The sequence below is a fragment of the Opisthocomus hoazin genome, chromosome 1, assembly GCF_030867145.1.
Source record: "Opisthocomus hoazin isolate bOpiHoa1 chromosome 1, bOpiHoa1.hap1, whole genome shotgun sequence".
Classification (NCBI taxonomy): Eukaryota; Metazoa; Chordata; class Aves; order Opisthocomiformes; family Opisthocomidae; genus Opisthocomus; species Opisthocomus hoazin.
The window spans coordinates 55,024,990-55,046,331 of record NC_134414.1 but is presented as its reverse complement, the minus strand read 5'-3'; the positions used below and the strand labels follow the sequence as shown (position 1 = coordinate 55,046,331).

The window sequence follows — 21,342 nt, the reverse complement described above, 5'->3', positions numbered from 1 at the left end:
AGTGCTATTGTGTAAAAGTGCTAACAAGAAAGACTGAAAAACATGGAAAGATGCTTTTAAGGACAGATAAATTAAATGTGTGAAGCCTGAACCTAAACTGCAAAACACATATAGAAAACAAAACAAAGCAGGGAAGAAGTGCATGCCTACACATTTCTTTTGTGTGTTCCATTTGAGGCCTCATAGATATTGACAAACTGGAGAGAGTACAGTGAAAAGCCAGTAAAGAGCATATGACATGTGAGGTGTGACTGAACAGCTTGGAGAAGAGATAGTTAAGGGGCCATTTAATGGCAGTCTTCTACTGCCTAAAGGCAGGGTACAGACAAAAGAGTGTCAGACTCCTTTCAGGGATGCACAGTGAAAGAACAAGGGACAGTGATCACAAGCTGCATGAAGCGAAATTCTGATAGGACATGGGAGGGAAGAACAAACAGAAAAAAACGCAGTGAGAATGGACAAACACTGGAACAGCTTGTCCAGAGATGCTATGGAATCTCTGTCTTTGGAAATATTAAAAATATGACTAGATAAGAGTCTAAGTTATCTGATCTAACCTGAAGGTTATCTAGGGTTTGAGCAGGAGGTTCAAACACAAGACTACCCCAGTAGAGCCATTCAAACATTTATTTTTTCTGTGATTCCATAATTCAGTATATTTTCAGTAGCTAAATTACAGATAAGGACAGCAAAAAATACCAATGGAAAAAACAAATCTGCGTGCAGCAGAAGTGAGGTCAATAATCATAAATTTCTTAATATATGTTCAGAGGAAATGAAGTAGTAATGTTGGTACAGATACCAGATAAGAAGGAGTAAGAAAGGCATTAATTGTTCAGATACAATAGATATACACAAAGAATACATTTATTCTTCAGTAAAAAACCTCAGACACTTTATATTGATAAAAATTCTTTTGCGTTTCATGTTTAACTGGGTGAATGGTAAACTTTCTGAAAACTCTCACCACAAAGACCATTAAATGAATGGATCAATGGAAAGGATTTAAAAGTATGTGTGATTTGATATTTGGAAAACAGACTGCCTAGTGAAAAACAAATGTAATTCCGGCTATTTAATTCACCCAGAGAGTAAGAAGTGACTTGATGATATTCCAAAGTGTGTTCATAAATAATGGATTCTTCACTGTTTCTATAATACAGCAGCAAAAGGTGTCATGAGGAAGGTATCTAATATTTCTTAATCTTATTCCACCAAAGAATCAGGAGATGGGGCTGGTAATCAGAAGCCTAATGTGGGGCTCAGAGTATGCTTTACTTTGCTCATACGTGTGATGTAATAACATATTTAAAGGTGCTGGTACAATGCAGTTTCTATTTTGTGGTGGTGGTAAGTATCTGAGTGAACTAATTCTGGCACTGCTGTTAGAGATATTAATTTGACAGAGTAGTATGTGGTACTCAGTCTATACAATGAAGTTTAATCCAAATCACCCTTGGAGTCTCTGCTTTCTGAAATTTGCTTTTATCTCAATCTGTTACTTGAACAAGAAGAAAAGGTTCTAATATTTACAAAAATATATTCATCACTATGAAGCTCAGCAACAGACCTATAAAAGACTGAAGACTGTGAGCCTCATCCTAAAGTATACTAAGGGTGTAATCAAATCTAATATTTGCCGTGGAAAGAGTAAATGACTGCGTAGAATTATGTGGGAAGTGAGTGCCTTTTGTTACGTAACATGAAAAGTGTCTGAATCAGGCCTTCCTAGTAAGTTATATTATGTATGACAGAAGTTCTTCAGAAATTTAGAAGGTACTTTAGTATTTATTTTAAAAGGAAGCTTGTGATTCTCATGCAGAAGTGAATCAAAAAACCCATGTAATGTTATTTTATATTTAAATATATTTACATGCCTCATCAAAAGGCAGTAGATGTCTTCAACAACATTCTTAAAGATTCCTGCAGATAAACTACAAGAAATAGTGAGTCATTGCCCAGAGGAATTAATAAAGGCTCTGTAAATGTGTACATATACTGTCACGATGTTGAAGCATTCAGTATTTGCAAAAAAATATTTTGAATAGAAGTAAAAATCGATAAAACAACAAAGCTGAGGAATGACCTTTTTTAAAAAAAATTGTCTCAAAATACTAGGAAGCAGAAAGCAGAAAACAGAAAACATGCAAGTTACTATTTTTGCCAATCTATACAGTTACTGAAATCAACATGAAGTTTGCAAGATTTCAGTGAGTTGCATTTTCATTCTCGGGAAAAATATAGTAGTTTGTCTAAAACGACATAAACTGAAAGCAGTGCCATTTTAAACATAACAGCTCTTCACTGTCTGTTCAAACGTAAAGCTGGTTTTATAATTGGTGATGTTCATTGAGCTATACCTGTAGAAAAGGTATTTTCAGGGAGTGTATCTTTAAGGTACTCTCCAGAGTATTTTAGCAGTAGTTGTTATGCAATGTGAGTGCTCATTTTATCCCGTACTGATTAGCTAAAATAAAAACCCTTAATTTCCATGAGATTCCTTGACTTTGATCGCTGACGATCGTAGTGATCAACTCTTAGAAAGGGAGAAGACATGTCCTGGTATGGTTGGACTATAACACTATCTTGGGCCTCAAAGGCACACACCTGTGCAAGGCAGTAGTGATCTACTGCACCTTCGTGGTTACTACTTATGAAGATCTATATTTACCCTAGAAAACACGTCGTGAGGGTAAACAGCTAAAAAACATACTTAAATTCAAAAACACTTAAATGTGTGTATATGGGCATTGCTTTAGGAAGAGATTTGTGTACTCGCAAAGGATAGAAGAAAAAGGAAAAGAGATGGGAATTACAGAATCACAGAATCACAGAATAGTAGGGTTTGGAAGGGACCTCTGTGGGTCATCTAGTCCAACCCTCCTGCCGAAGCAGTGTCACCTACAGCAAGCTGCACAGGACCTTGTCCAGGCGGGTCTTGAATATCTCCAGAGAGGAGAATCCACAACCTCCCTGGGCAGCCTGTTCCAGTGCTCCGTCACTCTCAGAGGGAAGAAGTTCTTCCTGATGTTCAGACGGAACTTCCTGTGCCTCAGTTTGTGCCCATTGCCCCTTGTCCTGTCACTGGGCACCACTGAAAAGAGCTTGGCCCCATCCTCCTGACACCCACCCTTCAGATATTTGTAGGCATTTATAAGGTCCCCTCTCAACCTTCTCTTCTTCAGGCTGAACAAGCCCAGTTCCCTCAACCTCTCCTCATAGGGGAGATGTTCCAGTCCCCTCATCATCTTCGTAGCCCTCCGCTGGACTCTCTCCAGTAGCTCTTCATCTTTCTTGAACTGGGGAGCCCAGACCTGGACACAGTACTCCAGATGAGGCCTCACCAGGGCAGTGTAGAGGGGAGGAGAACCTCCCTCGTCCTGCTGGCCACACTCTTCTTGATGCACCCCAGGATCCCATTGGCTTTCTTGGCAGCCAGGGCACACTGCTGGCTCATGGTTAACCTGTCGTCCACCAGGACACCCAGGTCCCTCTCCGCAGAGCTGCTCTCCAGCAGGTCCACCCCAAGCCTGTACTGGTGCATGAGGTTGTTCCTCCCCAGGTGCAGGACCCTGCACTTGCCCTTGTTGAACCTCATCAGGTTCCTCTCTGCCCAGCTTTCCAGCCTATCCAGGTCACGCTGAATGGCAGCACAGACTTCTGGTGTATCTACCACACCTCCCAGTTTGGTGTCATCAGCAAACTTGCTGAGGGTACATTCTAACTCTTCATCCAGGTCGTTGATGAAGAAGTTAAACAAGAGTAAGCCCAGTACTGACCCCTGGGGGACACCACTAGTTACAGGCCTCCAACTAGACTCAGCACCGCTGATGACAACCCTCTGAGTTCTGCCATTCAGCCAGTTCTCTATCCACTTCACCGACCACTCATCCAGCCCACACTTCTTCAGCTTCCCTAGGAGGATATCATGGGAGACTCTGTCGAAAGCCTTGCTGAAGTCTAGGTGGACAACATCCACGGCTCTCCCTTCGTCTACCCAGCCAGTCATGTCATTGTAGAAAGCTATCAGATTGGTCAGGCATGATTTCCCCTTGGTGAATCCATGCTGACTACTCCTGATAACCTTCTTTTCTTCCACTTGCTTGATGATGACCTCCAGGATAAGCTGCTCCATCACCTTTCCCGGGATGGAGGTGAGGCTGACCGGCCTGTAGTTCCCTGGGTCCTCCTTCTTGCCCTTTTTGAAGACTGGAGTGACATTGGCCTTTCTCCAGTCCTCGGGCACCTCTCCTGTCCTCCAGGACCTCTCAAAGATGATGGAGAGTGGCTCAGCAATGACATCCGCCAGCTCCCTCAGCACTCGTGGGTGCATTCCATCGGGGCCCATGGATTTGTGGATGTCCAGATCGCTTAAGCGATCCCTCACACAGTCCTCCTCGACCAAGGGAAAATCATCCTCTTTGTAGGCTTGTTCTCTTACCTCTGGGGCCTGGGATTCCTGAGGGCCAGTCTTAGCACTGAAGACTGAAGCAAAGAAGGCATTCAGTAGCTCTGCCTTCTCCGCATCCTCCGTCACCAGGACAACCGCCTCATTCAACAGCGGGCCCACGTTGTCCCTAGCCTTCCTTTTGCTGCTGCTGTAGTTGAAGAAGCCCTTCTTGTTGTTTTTGACATCCCTTGCCAGCTTCAATTCCAGGTGAGCCTTGGCCTTCCTCGTCGCATCACTACATGCTCTCACCACGTTTCTGTACTCTTCCCAAGTGGCCTGTCCCTCTTTCCACATTCCATGGACCTTTCTCTTCTGCCTGAGCTCCGCTAGAAGCTCCTTGTTTAACCATGCAGGTCTCCTGCCTTCTTTGCTAAATTTCTTTCTCAGGGGGATGCATTGCTCCTGAGCATGGAAGAAGTGTTGTTTAAAGAGCGACCAGTGCTCTTGGACCCCCCTGCCTTCGAGAGCCCTGGCCCACGGGATTCCTCCCAGTAGCTCCTTGAAGAGGGCAAAGTCAGCCCTCCTGAGGTCCAGGGTTTTGATCCTGCTTATCGCCCTGCTTCCTCCACGCAGGATCCTGAAGTTCACCATTTCATGGTAACTGCAGCCGAGTCTACCTCCAGCCTTCACATCCTCCACCAGTCCCTCCTTGTTTGTTAACAGAAGGTCCAGCAGCGCACCTTTCCTTGCTGGTCCTCCACCACTTGCATCAGAAAGTTATCATCGATGCTCTGTAGGAACCTCCTGGATTGCACCTGCCTAGCTGTATGGTCTTCCCAGCTGATGTCAGGGTGGTTGAAGTCCCCCATGAGAACCAGGGCCTGTGACTGTGAGGCTGCTTGCAGCTGCCTGTAGAAGGCCTCATCAACCTCCTCCTCCTGGTCAGGTGGCCTGTAGTACACACCCACCATAATGTCACCCTTATGAGCCTGTCCCTTAATTCTAACCCACAAGCTTTCAACTTGTTCCTCATTTGCCCCCGGGCCAAGCTCAATGCATTCTACTTGCTCCCTGACATATAGAGCAACTCCCCCACCTCTCCTTGTTGGTCTGTCTTTCCTAAAGAGTCTGTAGCCATCTATGACACCATGCCAGTCATGCGAGTTGTCCCACCACGTTTCTGTGATGGCGACCAAGTCGTAGCCGTCCTGCTGTACAATGGCTTCCATCTCCTCCTGTTTATTGCCCATGCTACATGCATTGGTGTAAACACATTTGAGCTGGGCTGTCAATCTCACCCCTGGCCTTGGCACGCCAAGCCTAGGCTCATCCCTAGTGAGCTGGGCAATATCCCCTTCCCCCTTTGAACCTAGTTTAAAGCCCTCTCAATGAGCCCCGCCAGCTCGTGGCCAAGAATTCCTTTCCCCCTTTCAGATAGCTGAGTTCCACCTGTCACCAGCAGGCCTGGTTCTGTGTACACCTCCCCATGATCAAAGAAGCCAAAATTTGACTGATGGCACCAGTCCCTGAGCCACCTGTTAACCAGGTGAGTTTTCCTGCCCCTTTCAGTGCTGTTCCCTGCCACTGATGGGATGGAGGATGGGAAGATGATGTCTGTGATTACACCATTCTGCAGAAGCTGTCCCAATCTGTATTTGTGGCATGCTTTGTGGTTTTACAGTTTTACCAGTTCAGGATTAATAGGGGAAGTAGAAATTTTATTTTTTTTTGTCTTCGGGGAAAAAAATTACAGTGGGAGAACTCAGAAATGTTTCAATGTATGATGGAATTGTTCTGTACAGAGACTAGTTACGTGTCACTAGGAAAAAACAGGTAGAACTTCTTATTGACTCTAGAATTGCTAATACAATTACAATACAATATCCATACATCCCTATTTCATTCGTCTGGAAATCTTGATTAGAATTCTTTTTTACCACGACATAGTGCCAAGAAATGACAAAGGAACTGAAGAAACTGCAAACAAAATGCAACCTAGCACACAAGGGAAAGATTTGATGAGAAAGAACAGCATTACTACCATAGCAACAAGCTGTCATGTATAGTGTTTCTTAACTTTAAATGCAGCTTTATCATTTTAGTGGGTGAGGGAAGTGCTCAGCTGTAGCATTTTCATGTCTAAATCTTAAACTTAGACTTCCAGCACTGAAGATATTTTTATTGGTATTAGATCTGTTCCACTGAAAAGACGTTAAATTGGTTCACTGTATTCTAATATAACAGATGGATTTAGGCAGTGAAAAATTTTAGTGTGATAGAGAACATTTACTGCCAAAAAAAAAAAAATGGAGGTGTTGCCATAATAGTAATTAAAAGAAGCAAACATCTAGTGTATGAGGAATGAACTGAAGATATTAAAGTGGAATCTGATCTTAGAAGAGGTGAAATGAAGGACAGAAATAGCCACAAACCACAAGGTGGGTAAGGGTTATAGGTGATTCACAGAATCACAGAATCACAGAATGGTAGGAGTTGGAAGGGACCTCTGTGGGTCATCTAGTCCAACCCCCCTGCCAAAGCAGGGTCACCTACAGCAGGCTGCACAGAACCTTGTCCAGGCGGGTCTTGAATGTCTCTAGAGAAGGAGACTCCACAACCTCCCTGGGCAGCCTGTTCCAGTGCTCCGTCACCCTCAGAGGGAAGAAGTTCTTCCTCATGTTCAGATGGAACTTTCTGTTCCTCAGTTTTTGATTCACCTGAGTCACATGAATATGTGCATGTTGCTTTGATATTTCTGCCTAGAAAACTCCATGAAAAATGCATGTGCATGTCATTCATGCATGTGCTATACAATTGCCTGAACACTGAAGCTGAAATAGAGGATATACTATAATTGTAAAACATTCTGAAGGACTGCAAGTCAATTCTGCAGGTCATGAAATACATCAAAAGGGCATTAAAGTTGCTATGCCTGAGCAAACCACATGCACTGGGAATTTATAGTACACTAAATGCATCCCAAATCTATCAACACATTGAACTAATTGAATTTGTGCTATGCTGTTAAACTGCATATACGTTACAGCCATTTTTTTCAGGACTCAGGATTCCAGCTATTACGCAGCCTAGTCAGAACAACTATTCTTTCTCTGTAGAATACCATGGATTAGACTCAAAAATCTCTATCAAAAGTTTTATAGTTAGGATACCAAAGACTCACTGGGTCCCTCTTTCAAAATGGCACCTGAGTACAAGAAAAAAGAATTCCTTTGAATAAGTACAAAAGAAGAAATCAGAGGAACGTGAACAGAAATTGAAAAATTGAATTAAGGTTGTTCTAAACAAAGAGTACAGAAATAGAATATTAAAAGGATTTTAAAGCAATTGTCTTAATTTTTGCTGGCTTATAGTATGTTATCATGTAAAAAAGGACTTTCAAAATGGTGTGGGAGCTTTAGTGTGAATAAGAATAGATTATCTTACTTTATGAGCCTGGCTAGGCTATGACAGAGAAATGGGTACATCTATTCCTACTGATGTATCTTCCAAAGGTATGTGCACAGTGTCATCATACTTGAAGACTTCACACCGTTTTCAGGATTCTCCTGCCATTATACCTTGAAATGATATACAGAGACACTTTCAAGGTTCAGCCTTCCTCTTACAGGTAATGCAGACATAATTAGCTATGGCAAGATGGTCTATTACACTCCAATATGCCCTCCAACATTAAAATACAGGCATAGCCAGAAAAGGTAGGTCCAAATACAATACATAGGTAGGACACCCAGAAAAGATCCTGTGCACATTAGCATCTTCGGACACTGATTAAAGTGTACAGACACACAAGTTTTCAGATTTCTGAAATCTATTGCTCCCCACCACCAGACTAATTTTCATTGTGGGCCAGGAAGGTCAACACCTGTTCCAAAAATAAGAGACATGCTCAGCTGGAGCGAAGATTCACCTAGAACTGTATCCCATCTCTGAAACCAGCCAATACAGAAGCCTAAACAGCAGTAAATCCATAAATATTTATTTCCTTGCTATCCATCAACTGCTTCCAGATATTAGTGACTTAGATGTCTTAGTAAAAAACAAGTGTCTTACTACAGCACATTTTGCTTAATTTTAGATGTCTTCTGTCAATGCATGCAGCTCTACATCTCAGCTAGTGTCCAACATCAGTAGTCCATGGAGAGAAAGAGAAAGTCTGGGAACAGTTTAAAGAAACCACAGAGACTGAGGTGACTACCTCAGATTTAGATCATTTCTTCAATTTCCACACTTGCGTTGTGAACCAGTATAAATATTTGGTATACAAATGTCTGGCACTCAGTTCCACAACTTAGCTGTGTTCTGTGATCTATGTTTTACGCTCTTCTTCAGACCAGAAAGGTTCCCTTCAGTGAAGGACACTGAATAATAGGGTGAACATTTCATTTTCTTACAGTGATACTGTGTCACCTTGCTGAAAGTATTAAAGAGAAGTGACACCCAGGTATCCCACATCCTGCATAATTATTTTGTAAGAAAATCATTGAATAATGTTGTTGGAAGGCCACATACTTATGTGGCAAAACTGTTTACAATTTGAGTACTTAAATCCATGACAAGGATCTTGTTCTGGGTATATAATATGGTGTTAATTCTCCTACGTAATTTGTCTAATTTAATGTCTTAATCAAGGATACGAACTACATTCCAGGAACATCAACAAAGGAACAGGTTTCAGTACTGCCGATCCCAAATTATCTTTGGATGTACTCCTACAACAGCTCCTGGGGTTACACTGGATTAATGTAAACCTGCAAAGGTAGGCAGATACAATTGCAGGACAGGTATGCATGAATGCCTGCTTCAAAAATACATGAGCAGGCTATGCACAAAGCATCCACCTACAGGAGCAGGAAAGGCAGACTATTTTCATTGTCGCAGCTTGTCAGTCCAACCAAATGTCTGCCTGATTTTCAACTCAAGTTTAGTGTGCCTGGAAATGTAATAAATCCACTTTAAAGATGGAAACTATTCTAAGAAAGGTGAATAAGTTTTCATGTCATGTATTGTGTCTCACTAATGCCCATATGCTAGTGTTTCCAGTTTCTCCTGTTCCCATCCTCATACATGAACTTAAAAGATCGTGGGAGAAATTCCTTGTTACTGTAATGTGATTTACAGACTGTGCATTGACTGAGGCAGAATTAGTTTTTTACTTTTTTTTCTAACTGATATTCTTACAAATTCAACCAGGGATCTGACATACAAGTTAAATGTTTCTGTGTTTGTTTGGTCTACTTTTTATAAATCAAAGCCAGCAAAAGGTGTTTTCTCAAAGTATATCCTCCTGTACCCTTTTGCAACTGATTTGTCTTTAGATCCAAAATTACATATTCAATGTTATAATTGTACGCATAACTTTGTCAAAAAATCAATTTGGTTTTGTCTTACTGTAGTACATTGGATAAGAAAAACTAATTTTACACATCAAAGTCCAGATGGGGTTCAATTTGATGTTATGAAAAATATATATTTTACTGGAAAAAAAGGAAAAAAAATAATATCTGATATGAAAATTAGTAGGACTCATTATCAACAGTACATCATTTACATTTCAAACTTGCAACTCCTTTCTAATATCAAATATTCAATATTTGTAATTTTCTGGAAAATGTGTCCTGGGAAAACTTTTGTATATTATGTATTTCATAGGTTTTCATTTTCTTGTCATTGGAAGTTCAGTAAAAATAGTTCTTCTTCAAGACACAAGAGAAAAAAATCACCTTCCATAACATTATCTGTAACCTTCCGCTAACCTGGTGATCGCTGGATGTTGAATGCAAAGTTAATGCGTTCATCCTGAAAGGCACTAGTCAAGGCATGCAAAATCACAGATAGACCAACTTCTGGGCTTAAGCTTCAGAATAAATAATTGTCAAAATTAATTCTTGCTTCTATCTTATAAATGTGATAAAGTGTATAAAATGAGTGATGATGTGTGAGTGTGCATGCACATGCATGTGTGTGCATAAAGTAACTGACATAAAAGATTTCTTTGTGTGAATATTTTGTGATAAAATTATAATGCAACATTCTAAATTGACATGATAACAGAATTCTTTAGAAGAGAGCAAACCAAAACCACAGATGGAACCCATGACAGTTTTTAGAACATTACATTTGAGCTTAAAGACGGCTTTGACTTGTAAGAAACGAGCCAATTTGCCTTACAAGGCCAAGTAAGTATTTTTAACCATGAAATCTGCTAAGAAAAAGAAATAATTTTCTCTAGTTCTTCTCTCTCTATATATAGTATAAGTGAAAGGAAGGAAATAGACCTTGATTTTGATTCTCTATCTGCTATTGAAATATTTTTTGTAAGGTTGAAATATTTCAGTGGGAAAAATAATCCTGATAACTTTTAAAAGTTCATGTTTCAGAATAACAATTTAAATCATTATACACATCAAACCCCTTCATTTTGACTACTGAACACCCTTGCAAAACCATGAACTTTGTGATTGTTCAAATACAGAAATAGATATATATAGATTCATTGATATACAGAACATATTGATTATATTGTAAAATTACCTTGACTTGTTTTCTGTAGCGTGATGTAGTAATCTATGTACAAAGTTGATTCCTTGTACAACAGAATGTGACCTTTCTTTAAGACCATGTGTCATTTTGCTGTACGCTACACATAGCGAATTAAAATCTTATTCTAATACATTCTTACTTAGAAGCCTTTTTTGAGTTTTTTTATTATTATTATAAAATCACTGATGTCTTTTTTTTTAAGGACTGAATGGGCTTTTATTTATTGTTACAAGAAATTATATTTTTTCCCTCCTCCAGAACTACAATTTTGATTCTCTTAACAATTGAATACGTGGGGTATCCCTTGAATAACTTTAACAGAGGGTTTGTTTGTGTGGGGTTTCTTACTATTAGCTTTATTGTGCATACTAAAAAGATAATGGACAACTACGTTTGTGAATGTATGGGAGGCTCCCTATAGACCATAAGATTAATTACTGAATGCATATACAGTTATACTGGGCTGTGTAAGAATTTAGGAATCCATTGGTTCTTTATTTTCCCAGGTTGTGCTTTAAACAAAAGTCCATGTTTTTTGCTTATGATCATACTTTCACCGTTAGCTTTTTTATGATTACAGCATGATTCTACTTGGATACAGATAGATTGATTAAGGGCAGTTCCTTCACTCATCTTTGAGAAGTGCATACTTCTCTGATCGATCCAATAATTGCTGTAGGATAACTGTATTTATATACAGGAGTTACTTTAAATTGACCTGAATCTTCTTAAAACAAGGTAAGAACAATGCAAAGTAAAACAACTAATAAAATAATAATAATAAAATTATGTAAAATTATAGCAAATAAAATAATATAAATTAATATAAAAAGAAAATAATAAAATAATGTAGAAGTGCTATGTCAATTCTGCTTTTATCTCACTGGCTTTATTCTCTGACTCAATTGTCTTGGCTCTCATGTGTCAAGTCAGACTGCTGCACCACATCTTTTGGAATACATGACAGCTTCAAACTTGCTGCAGCTCAGTTCTGTCACTGGTGGGCTCAGATTTCCATATGTTCTTTCTCTTATACTATAGTTGGATTTTCTCTTGTGTCGCAACATATCATGCAAGGTCTGTCACTGAAGTTACTCTATAAAATATCTTTATCTATCTACCCATCAATCTATATATTTATCTACCTATTTATTTACAATGTTGAAATTTAGTTTTTTCTAGACTTCTGCTTAAATATCCATTCTGAAACTCATGGAGCAGGTTTGATGGGTCTATCTGGTGTCCTACCCTGCTGGGATATTTTGGGACACAAACCACAATGGCCTAGTCTGCTTGTCTGTGATCATTTTGAGCAAAGTATACATCTCATTCAGACACCATTTCATTTTTGTGGTGGAGAGGACTGTGTAGGCACATCGTGTTCCAATTCAGAGGCAAAATGTGAATGAAGAGGAAGAAATAGGAATAATGGTGTAGATAGAGCTGCAGAACTTGGGGAGATTCCAAAAATCTTAGAACAAAGTCAGTGCTACATTTCATAAATGGGCTTTTTGCCTTTTCCAGTGTCTGCCAATTTCCTTTTGTGTTTGCTGTTCATTAGCACTTCATACAGCACTACTCATCATCCTGTCCAACTATTCCAGAAGATACATATTCTAGTTCTGTTGAAAACCTGTAGAAAAAATATTGCTCTTGTGCAGTGGAATTTGACTTCTCTCTAAAATCTATCATATGAAGAAAAGGTACTAATAGTTAGAATTCTCAATTATTGGGATTTTTTTTTAATTAAAAAAATTAAAAAGAAAGAAATATGAAAGCCAGTCAAGCCATTGATAGAGAATTAATTTCATAGAATCATAGAATAGTTTGAGTTGGAAAGGACCTTTAAAGGTCATTTAGTGTAGCCCCTCCTACAATGAGCAGGGACATCTTCAACTAGATCAGGTTGCTCAGAGCCCCATCCAACATGACCCTGAAGTTTCCTGGGGATGGGGCATCTACCACCTCTCTGGGCAACCTGTTTCACTGTTTCACCACCCCTGTGAAATATTTCTTCCTTATAGGAACTCTATATCTACCTTCTTTTAGTTTAAAACCATTACCCCTTGTCCTATCACAATAATTTCCAACAATCTGAACAATTTCCATCTTTGGATTCTTGGTTTAATAAAATATGAAACAGAAAAGATAATGAAGGTTAGTAGGGCTAATCCTCATGCAACTTGCGACAGTGATGTACGTCAGAAGTACTCCCAGATAGAATGGCAAAGGAAAAAATACGAAGAAAATAGGAATGCAGAGTAAAAGTGACAAAACACAAAAGCTGCGAAGTATTATAAATTACAGCTGTGATAAAGAGGGAGGAAATGAAACATCTTTTTCTGCTTCTATCAGAACACCAGAAAGACTATGTTTAACTTCTGCAAACATACATGAGACTGCTGAAGTATTTTCACTTTTGTCAGCCATGCATTACCTCTGCCTACTGGAGAGTGGACAGCTACTTAGTATAGTATAAATTCTTTCACTCCCCAAAATCCATTATTACTAACTCTATATATGTCCTGCACATGTCTCTATTGTAACACCCAGAAAGAAAACAATGAAAAAAGGATGGAGCAATATATCAACATTTTTTCCATAATCTCAGGTGAATTTCTGTCTTTGCAGAAACTCCAACATTGCTTAAGGAAATATAAAAAAGTGGTAAGAAAATAAATACTTTCTCCATAATGTGTCCCTGTGTCTTGTCATAGGTGTATTTCATCTGTGAAGGATGTATTCTGTAATGTATTCTGGATGCCCAATGGCAAGCTATTTCCCACAGCAGTGGTTCTACAGAAGTAGAAGTCACAGAGGTTAAGCTGGTGGCTCTGGGACTGATTTTCAGCTGCTGAGGCTACAGGCATCCTGACCTTCTGTTAGTGTGAGACTCAAGGGCGCATTCACAGTCAAGATGCAACCAAAATTTTTAAAAAACTGAGTTAATTTCTCTGAAGCACGAATGAATGCCATGAAATCCTTTACCTTATGCTTGATACTGTTAAGGAATCTTGCCCCAGAAGAAGCAGCGTATTCCAGAAAGCAAATATTCCTACGAGAAGAAAAAAAATTATATTATTTGACTTCTACAAGTTTCTATATATGTGAAGGAAAATAATTTCCTATTGCTGGGAAACTATCCTAATTAAAATGTGTAGAAATACAAATGTGAGCAAATGCAGCATAGCATCTTTTTAAGAATATAGACATGAAAACCACCAATTAGTTCTTAATGTGAACTATCCAGTGTTATGACTCACTTTACGATTCATGCAGTGCGTATTGTAGAAAGCTGTTTATATTATCTTCCAAACCATTGTTACTTTTCCGTGGCCAGTTGTTTGGCCTCCACTCTTAAAAAAACTTCTATATTTTATTCCATAAGGTATTCCAGTTGAATGGACCAGTTAAAGGTAACAAGTTAAATCTCCCTATGTCTGTTTCTTTATGTAGTGATTGACTAATTAAAAATATATGGAGAGATGTCGTATTGACCCTATAGATCTCTGCTCCCAAGAAAATCACCTAATCATTTGTCAATGGTGCAATCCATTCATCCTGTATGACTTCTACATTCCTGACTGCATAGTGATCCAGCTTCAAATAAAGGAAAAGGTAGCACCTTTTCCCAGAATGCCTAAGAGTCTAATAGTTAAGATATTTTCCAGCACTGAGAGAAGTAGAATTTTCCTCAGGTTCTAGAGAAAAACAGAACCCAGGTTTCACATTTCTGAACACAGGACCCTAGCAGCTTTCTGTTATTTAACTGATGTGTACCAACACTGGCTACCTTTGATAAATGCAGACGTTCGGTTCAGTGCCTACTAAAGGACACTCGTCAATATTGAACATTTTTTTTGGCTAGCTCTAGGTAGTGCTTCATTGAGCACATGGACATTTTAGCGTATGCTTTGGATTAGTCTAACTTAAAGGACTATCATGGCACAGCAGGTGCATACAGCTCACAAGGTGTCATGTGTCTCGTGCTCAAATGCTAAGTCAAGGTTAGTTATACTTTTAAGCAAAAGATAAAAATAAGTGTTTCCAAAGAAAAAATAATTCTATCCTAGATCAGTATCCAAAATAACTCAGCGAAATCAGTCTTTGTAAAAACTGTTTCCCTTTTTAGCTATCTGAAAATAACAGGCTGATTTCTTTGGGGAATTTTTTTAGGAATTACAATGTGTAACTTTTACAATCCAAACCTTGAGTCAAAATATAAAGACCATAACCAATCTCAAATGTTAAACCAAAAATAATAAGTAGGCAGTAATGACAAACAAGATCCAAGTATCATTGTAGTTATATGAGATACACTGATTTAGATCCATCTCAAATGAAACAAAGTAACAAAACAATACAGGAGAGATATTATATAAGTAGCTGCTTGTTCATAACCTTGGGACAATTTGGTGAGAGTCAGAAGACACAAACCTCCAGTCTTTAGAATTCCTTCAATTCACAGAATGTTCAGTACCTGTTTGCCTGTGCTCAGTTTGTCTTGTTCTTACTTTTGTCTTCTGAACTACAATATTGTTAATCTCCTATTGACTATATTTAAATACCTTTCTCATGGATGAATCCAGGTAAAATTGACTTCTGTTTTCTTGGTTGCTACTTTCCTTGATAAATTCTGAATCTGTGATGTCTTGTCTCTTGTTTACTTACCTTATCAGTCATGCCCTTCTTTTACATTGTCTCACAAGTATTTACAATATACATCAACAGCAATCAAGAGCCTGGTCAAATCTGCATTTCTTTGTTTCAGAATTATTGTGGTTGTTCATTAAAAGAAAGAGAAAGAATACAGAATGTGATTTTCTTATTAAAGCAAAATGGAATCTCAACACAAAAAATGGTCTTACTTTCACTTTACTATGTCACAAAGAGATTTTAATTTTTTTTACAAACAACAAATAGAATTGTTTATGCACTAAATAGATATTTTATTTAGACTGAAAGTCTGAGGGATTATTTCACTGGAGATTTATACATTTGAAATATCAAGCAGCTTTCATATCAGCTATTAACATTGTTTATAATTACTTTTTACCAAGAAGAAAATATATCTTTTCTTACAGTCTTGACTCTGTTTTAAACTAATATATTATGTTTGTCACTATTCACTGACAAATAAAGCACACAGGTAGAGAAAATAAAAGACTGATCTTGTGTTGTATCACTTTTACCTTTAGACTGCTTACTTTAGATTACACAACAAAGATTATTTACCTTTTTTAAAAAAATAAAAATCCCAGATTTTATGTGCAAATACACTTCAGAATAGGGATGAAAAGAGGTTATTTGTTTTTTATGCTTAAAGTTAAAGGAGGTTATTATATATATAATTATATGTAAGTATACACACAAGGACATGAAGTAGTAGTTTTCCCACAAGAAATGTCCTACAATTTTCATTTTCCTATCATTATCGCTTTAAAAGGTATGTGATTTGTTGTGCTATGATGTGAAGCACTCACTGGTACAATGAGTAATAGATGGTTCTTTTGGTCTGTTCCATTTAATAGAGAGATTTTTCCTCTCGTAGTTTGATTGTTCTGTTCATTCTTTCTGTCTCTCCTGAAGACTGACATTTTTGTTTCAGTCCTGATGTTATCTGAAAATATTTTCATTAAAGGAAAAAAAAAATCCTGTAAAGCAGTTTTCTGAGCCAATTATAGTTTTGCAACTAAACCCCAAAGGGAGAACACCTGTTTTACAAGTACGTGAGATGTTACTTTTTCTCATATTGGAAAAGTTTCTGTCCATTGCAGGGGCCAAGAGGAAATAAAAAAAATTTAGAAAACTATTCTATACTTACTTTATTTTCTCATCATAATGAGGGAGGGTCCAGGAAAAAGCATTTGTAGCAGAGACCTTAGATGATTTTTGTTGAGTTCTGAAGTAGTCCTTCTTGCTCCTCATGGCTGGTCTGTGTATGGAGTGAGGTAAACTCTCAGAATTATCTCATATGATTCTTTTTGTGTCCATCACTGTCCTGTTTTCAATCTTTTTGTGGATTTTTTTGTTCCCTCAAGTCCTACTGAAGGTACTTGATTTGCCTAAATTCTGCTAAATTTGCTCCAGTATTAACTTATTTTCTTTGCACGTGAACAAGCAGCTGTATTTTACTAAAGTTAATTTTGGTTCATAGGATTTTAATGGAGGCTTCTGTGGCAGGAGTTTGCTTCTGCCAGCAACAGAAGAGTTTCTCTCTTTTTTACTATTATTGCAGCAATATTTCTGATGTATGAGACAAGTAGAAGAGATGAACACATTACCACTGTAGTTATTCATGAAGAAAAACAGTGAAAGTTATAACAGGAATTTTTAAATTAACTTTGTAATTTTACGAAGTTCTGGGTAGAAGAAGTATGTACTTCTCACTTTATTAAAAACAAACAGAACAGGACAGAATATAAAACAAGCAAAAGGAAAACTCTGTAGTAACTCTGTAGTGCTGCTTCACAAGCGAGCCTGATGTTTCGGTGTTATGGAGATTGTTGTGTGACTGAAGAAGCAATTGAAAAGTAATAAAATCTTGATATATTTATTAAAATCACAGCTCTTTCATTTTTTATAAATTTCATTTCAGCCTGAGTTTTTGTCTGCAGAAACAATATGAGAAAGAAAACTTGCAGGTTCTGGATAATCTAAACCAGACCTCAATATCTTTTACTGCTTTGGAGCTGACAACTGCTATTCACCAGTGAAGAGAGTTTAGATAACCTTGATAGTTCTGCGTCCATACAGTGAAAACTTTTCTTTGGGAAAACAAGAAAGTAAGCAAAGAAAAATTTAGTCTGTCATAAATTTAGAAGTATAAAATTATCTATTTAAGCCGGAGCTAGTTATCTTAAGCTGTCTGTATAGTCAATAGAAATTGACACCTTCAGAACACAGATCATCTCCTTCTATCTATCTGTGACAGATTAAAAGTCACTCCGAGAAGATGGCTGCTTTCTTTGTTGCCTATAAGAAATCATGAAGTGCCCACCTAAGAATCAGACATGTAATTCTTAGCTGCTTAAGTTGGTAAAATGAAATCAAGCCTAGGATTTTTTTTTTTATGTAATTACAACTGTTCTTCTGCTTGAAGGCTCATGGAATTTTAAAAGCATAGAAGAAACAAGCAAACTTTAGAGAAAGCATGGATATCTGCACACCTCATTCATTTTCTTTTTGATGGATATCATCTTAATTAAATGAATAAATACTTTGGGGATGGGATTCAATTTTAAAGTAGCTCACATCCTAAACTCTTTAAGATATTAATGGGCTTCCAAGATACTTATTTAGGATTCATAGATATGACACAGGACCCAAAGGAGATCCATCTCCTTCTGAAACAATAACTAGACAAAGGTGGAACAACTCTGAGCATGTAAAATGACATCTATGATTAGGCCTCTGGGTGGGACTCAGCTTGTCCTGGCTTGATATGTCCACAATGAGGATGCCTTTATGTGAACTAGGTGCTTAAGCTCCTGTTATGTTCAACAGAGATTAAAGGAAGAAATCACCCATAAGCACTTAGTACCCTTTTATATGTTCCAATATATGAAAGATATCTGTTGACTTGTGTGACTTCTTGCTGACACAGGCTTTAAGAGAAAGTCACACCTTTCTGAGTGGCAAGATAATCTATGATACCTGAAATGGCACTGATATGGTATGTCATTTGATTAAGCTGCTAATGTATATGTACCTACATATTTATGCATGTATATATGTGTATATATACACTTGTATATATGGACAAATTTTCAGAATATCCTAATAATGTTGTGTGGATAAACAACAATATTTCAGAAATAAAAAGACAGGAAGAAAGAACTTAAAAGAAAGTACTTGGGAGTATACGTTACTTTATGTGTGCAGAAAAATAAAAAAAAATGAAGTATACATGAAGATAAAAAGAGAAAAAAAAAAATTCTGTAGCTCAAATTTACATGAGGGACTATTCTTACACTTATTTTCCCCCTTTTTTCCCTGCTACATTGGAACACATCTAATAAACAATTTCTTTGGTATATTGTCTATGTTTCTGCAAAGTACTAATCATACCTGTGAGTGTCTCCGTTTAGAGCAAGGCAGCAATAAACAAAGTGGCAGATGCTCTTTATTAAGCCTTGCCCTCCCCACCAGGGGAAAGGAAAAAGGAGCAAAAGGGAGACAGACTTACAAATCGGAAACCAAAACTGTTTTACTAATAATCCTAATAATAATAGAAATGATGCAAAATATACAAAACCAATGTTGAGTTTCCAGAAACTGCGTGCTGTAGGGGCTGGGGTGGTGCCAGTGGTTGCAGCGCAGACACCAGAGAGTCCTGGACTGCACTTCATACTAGATGGGAACCGCATTCAGGAATGCACGGATTGGAATCTGGATCAGGATCGCAGGTAGGACAAGGAGCAGGGTCCTCTTCAGAAGGTGGCCATGGACAAAGAGAGCAAGACCCTCATGATCACTCCAGCTTTAAACTGAGTGTGATGTTTATAGCACGGAATATCTAGTTGGTCAATATTGCGTCCCCTGTTCTGTCTGTCCCTCCTTGCAAGTACGACCTAAACCAAGAGGTCTATCAATGATCTTGGCTGCTGTGGAAATGACGATAAACATGGGCCTTTTCTGCATTCTATTCCTACTGTTACCTCAGTAAAACTATAAACATCAGTTGTTATCAGCTCTGGAGCGGACACTGAAAAAACATGCCACCAACTTCTGAAAAATGCAGTTACTTAGAAGAACTTAGCTGAAAGGAAAATTCACTAAAAGATAATTGCCTCTGTTTTAACCAAAACAAGGATAGTGAGTAATATAAATCTAGTAAATAACAACCCTCATGGTCTTGAGCAGAAAACAGTTCTCAGAGAAATGTGAGTATAGGACGGCTATCACTATAGAAATACTGAAATTCTTTGTCATTTTTGGGAAGAACATTAGTGCCTGATCTTATGTACAAGAAAAAGACCAGAAATCCTTCTGGAGACCTGTAGACTGCTGATATGATTTGAAAAGCTCAGTGTGTCAAACATATCGATCAAAATGTCCTAAATAACTATTACATCCTTTGCAAATAACACAAAGACCTCGGTAAAATGTATTGACTGACCTTTTTTACTTTGAAGTCACAGATTATTTCCTCATGGTGCACAGGCTTGCTATTTATTTTTTTCTTGTAAGACATATTGACAATATACATTAACTCATCAGGAGCAGAACAGCGATACTGAAGTAGGAATGAAATACAAATCTTTGTTTCCACCAGCCTGTGAAGTGTGCATGTGTGTTTATGTGTATGCGTCTTTATCTATCTATCTATCCATCCATCTATCTATCTATCTATCTATCTATCTATCTATCTATCTATTTATCTTTAACTGTGTATTTTCACTTTTGAAATGCATTTTAGCAACATTAGCAACATCAGATTCACTTCACTTGTGCTTCATGCTGTGTTCTGGCAAACACAATATGCCACAGCTGAGACTCCGCACATCCCTTGGCTTTACCAGAGACCTTTGTGATGAAAACAGCTCTCCCTGGTTTCCATACCACTGATCTGCCTAAGCTGTAACAGTGGTCCTCTAGGTTTGCCTTAGAGTCACTATAAATAGGTAAAGTCCTCTGAGAGCATTTATCCTATTAAATTGTACTGCAGAGGTTGATCTCCATCTGTCTCCTTCCAGCGGCCTCATTAAACCTTCCCTCTGGAAATTTATCAACAAAAATGACAGCAATATCTGTAACTTCTAATTACTGTGATGTCATCACAAGGAATACGTTAAAGATACTGGGTGTTAAAACACAGGCCATTTACCCGCTGAGCTTTTCTTTTGTGGGAATCTACACACAATGGAGCCATGTCTAGCTTTAGCCACTCATTATTTCTAGTAAACTCAAGAAGAAATTATACTCAATTGACACCTTAAGTTTTTAAGGTTCTTTCGGCTTAAACAATCATCTGTAGGGCTTTTTATGATTATTTTTGCACAACATACCAACCCATGAGATTGCTTTAAAGTCAGAGTGGCATTATCTGGAGAGTTTAGGTTATCACTAGAATCTGCCTTGCCCTAGCTAGTCTATCAGCTTCTTATCACAACATTCATAGATCATCTGTCTCCAGTATCATTCTTTTTTTGTCAGAGGTATTGTTTCTTGATAGTATGTTGCTTACACTTGAACTGTATTGTTTTGGTAGCACCATTAAATCCTCATTTTAGACCTCTTCCTATGCCATAGAGGCTTACATAATTTAAACTGCTGCTTGACAAAATCACTTGTGTTCTAAACTAAAAGTAAAAACACGTATTCTTCAAGATGTTTAACTAAATGCTCTGCTTCTTATTCATGTTAAAAACAAAATGCAAAAACTTAAC

General features: G+C 38.0%; 1 long non-coding RNA gene across 1 annotated transcript in view; it reads right to left on the bottom strand.

Annotated features, from left to right (window-relative positions):
• Positions 1-21,342, bottom strand: part of LOC142362994 (uncharacterized) — a 68,670-nt gene that overhangs the window by 10,903 nt on the left and 36,425 nt on the right. Inside the window, exon 3 of the long non-coding RNA XR_012765428.1 lies at positions 13,940-14,006. This is a non-coding gene — a long non-coding RNA (uncharacterized LOC142362994). The remainder of the gene's footprint in view (positions 1-13,939; positions 14,007-21,342) is intronic.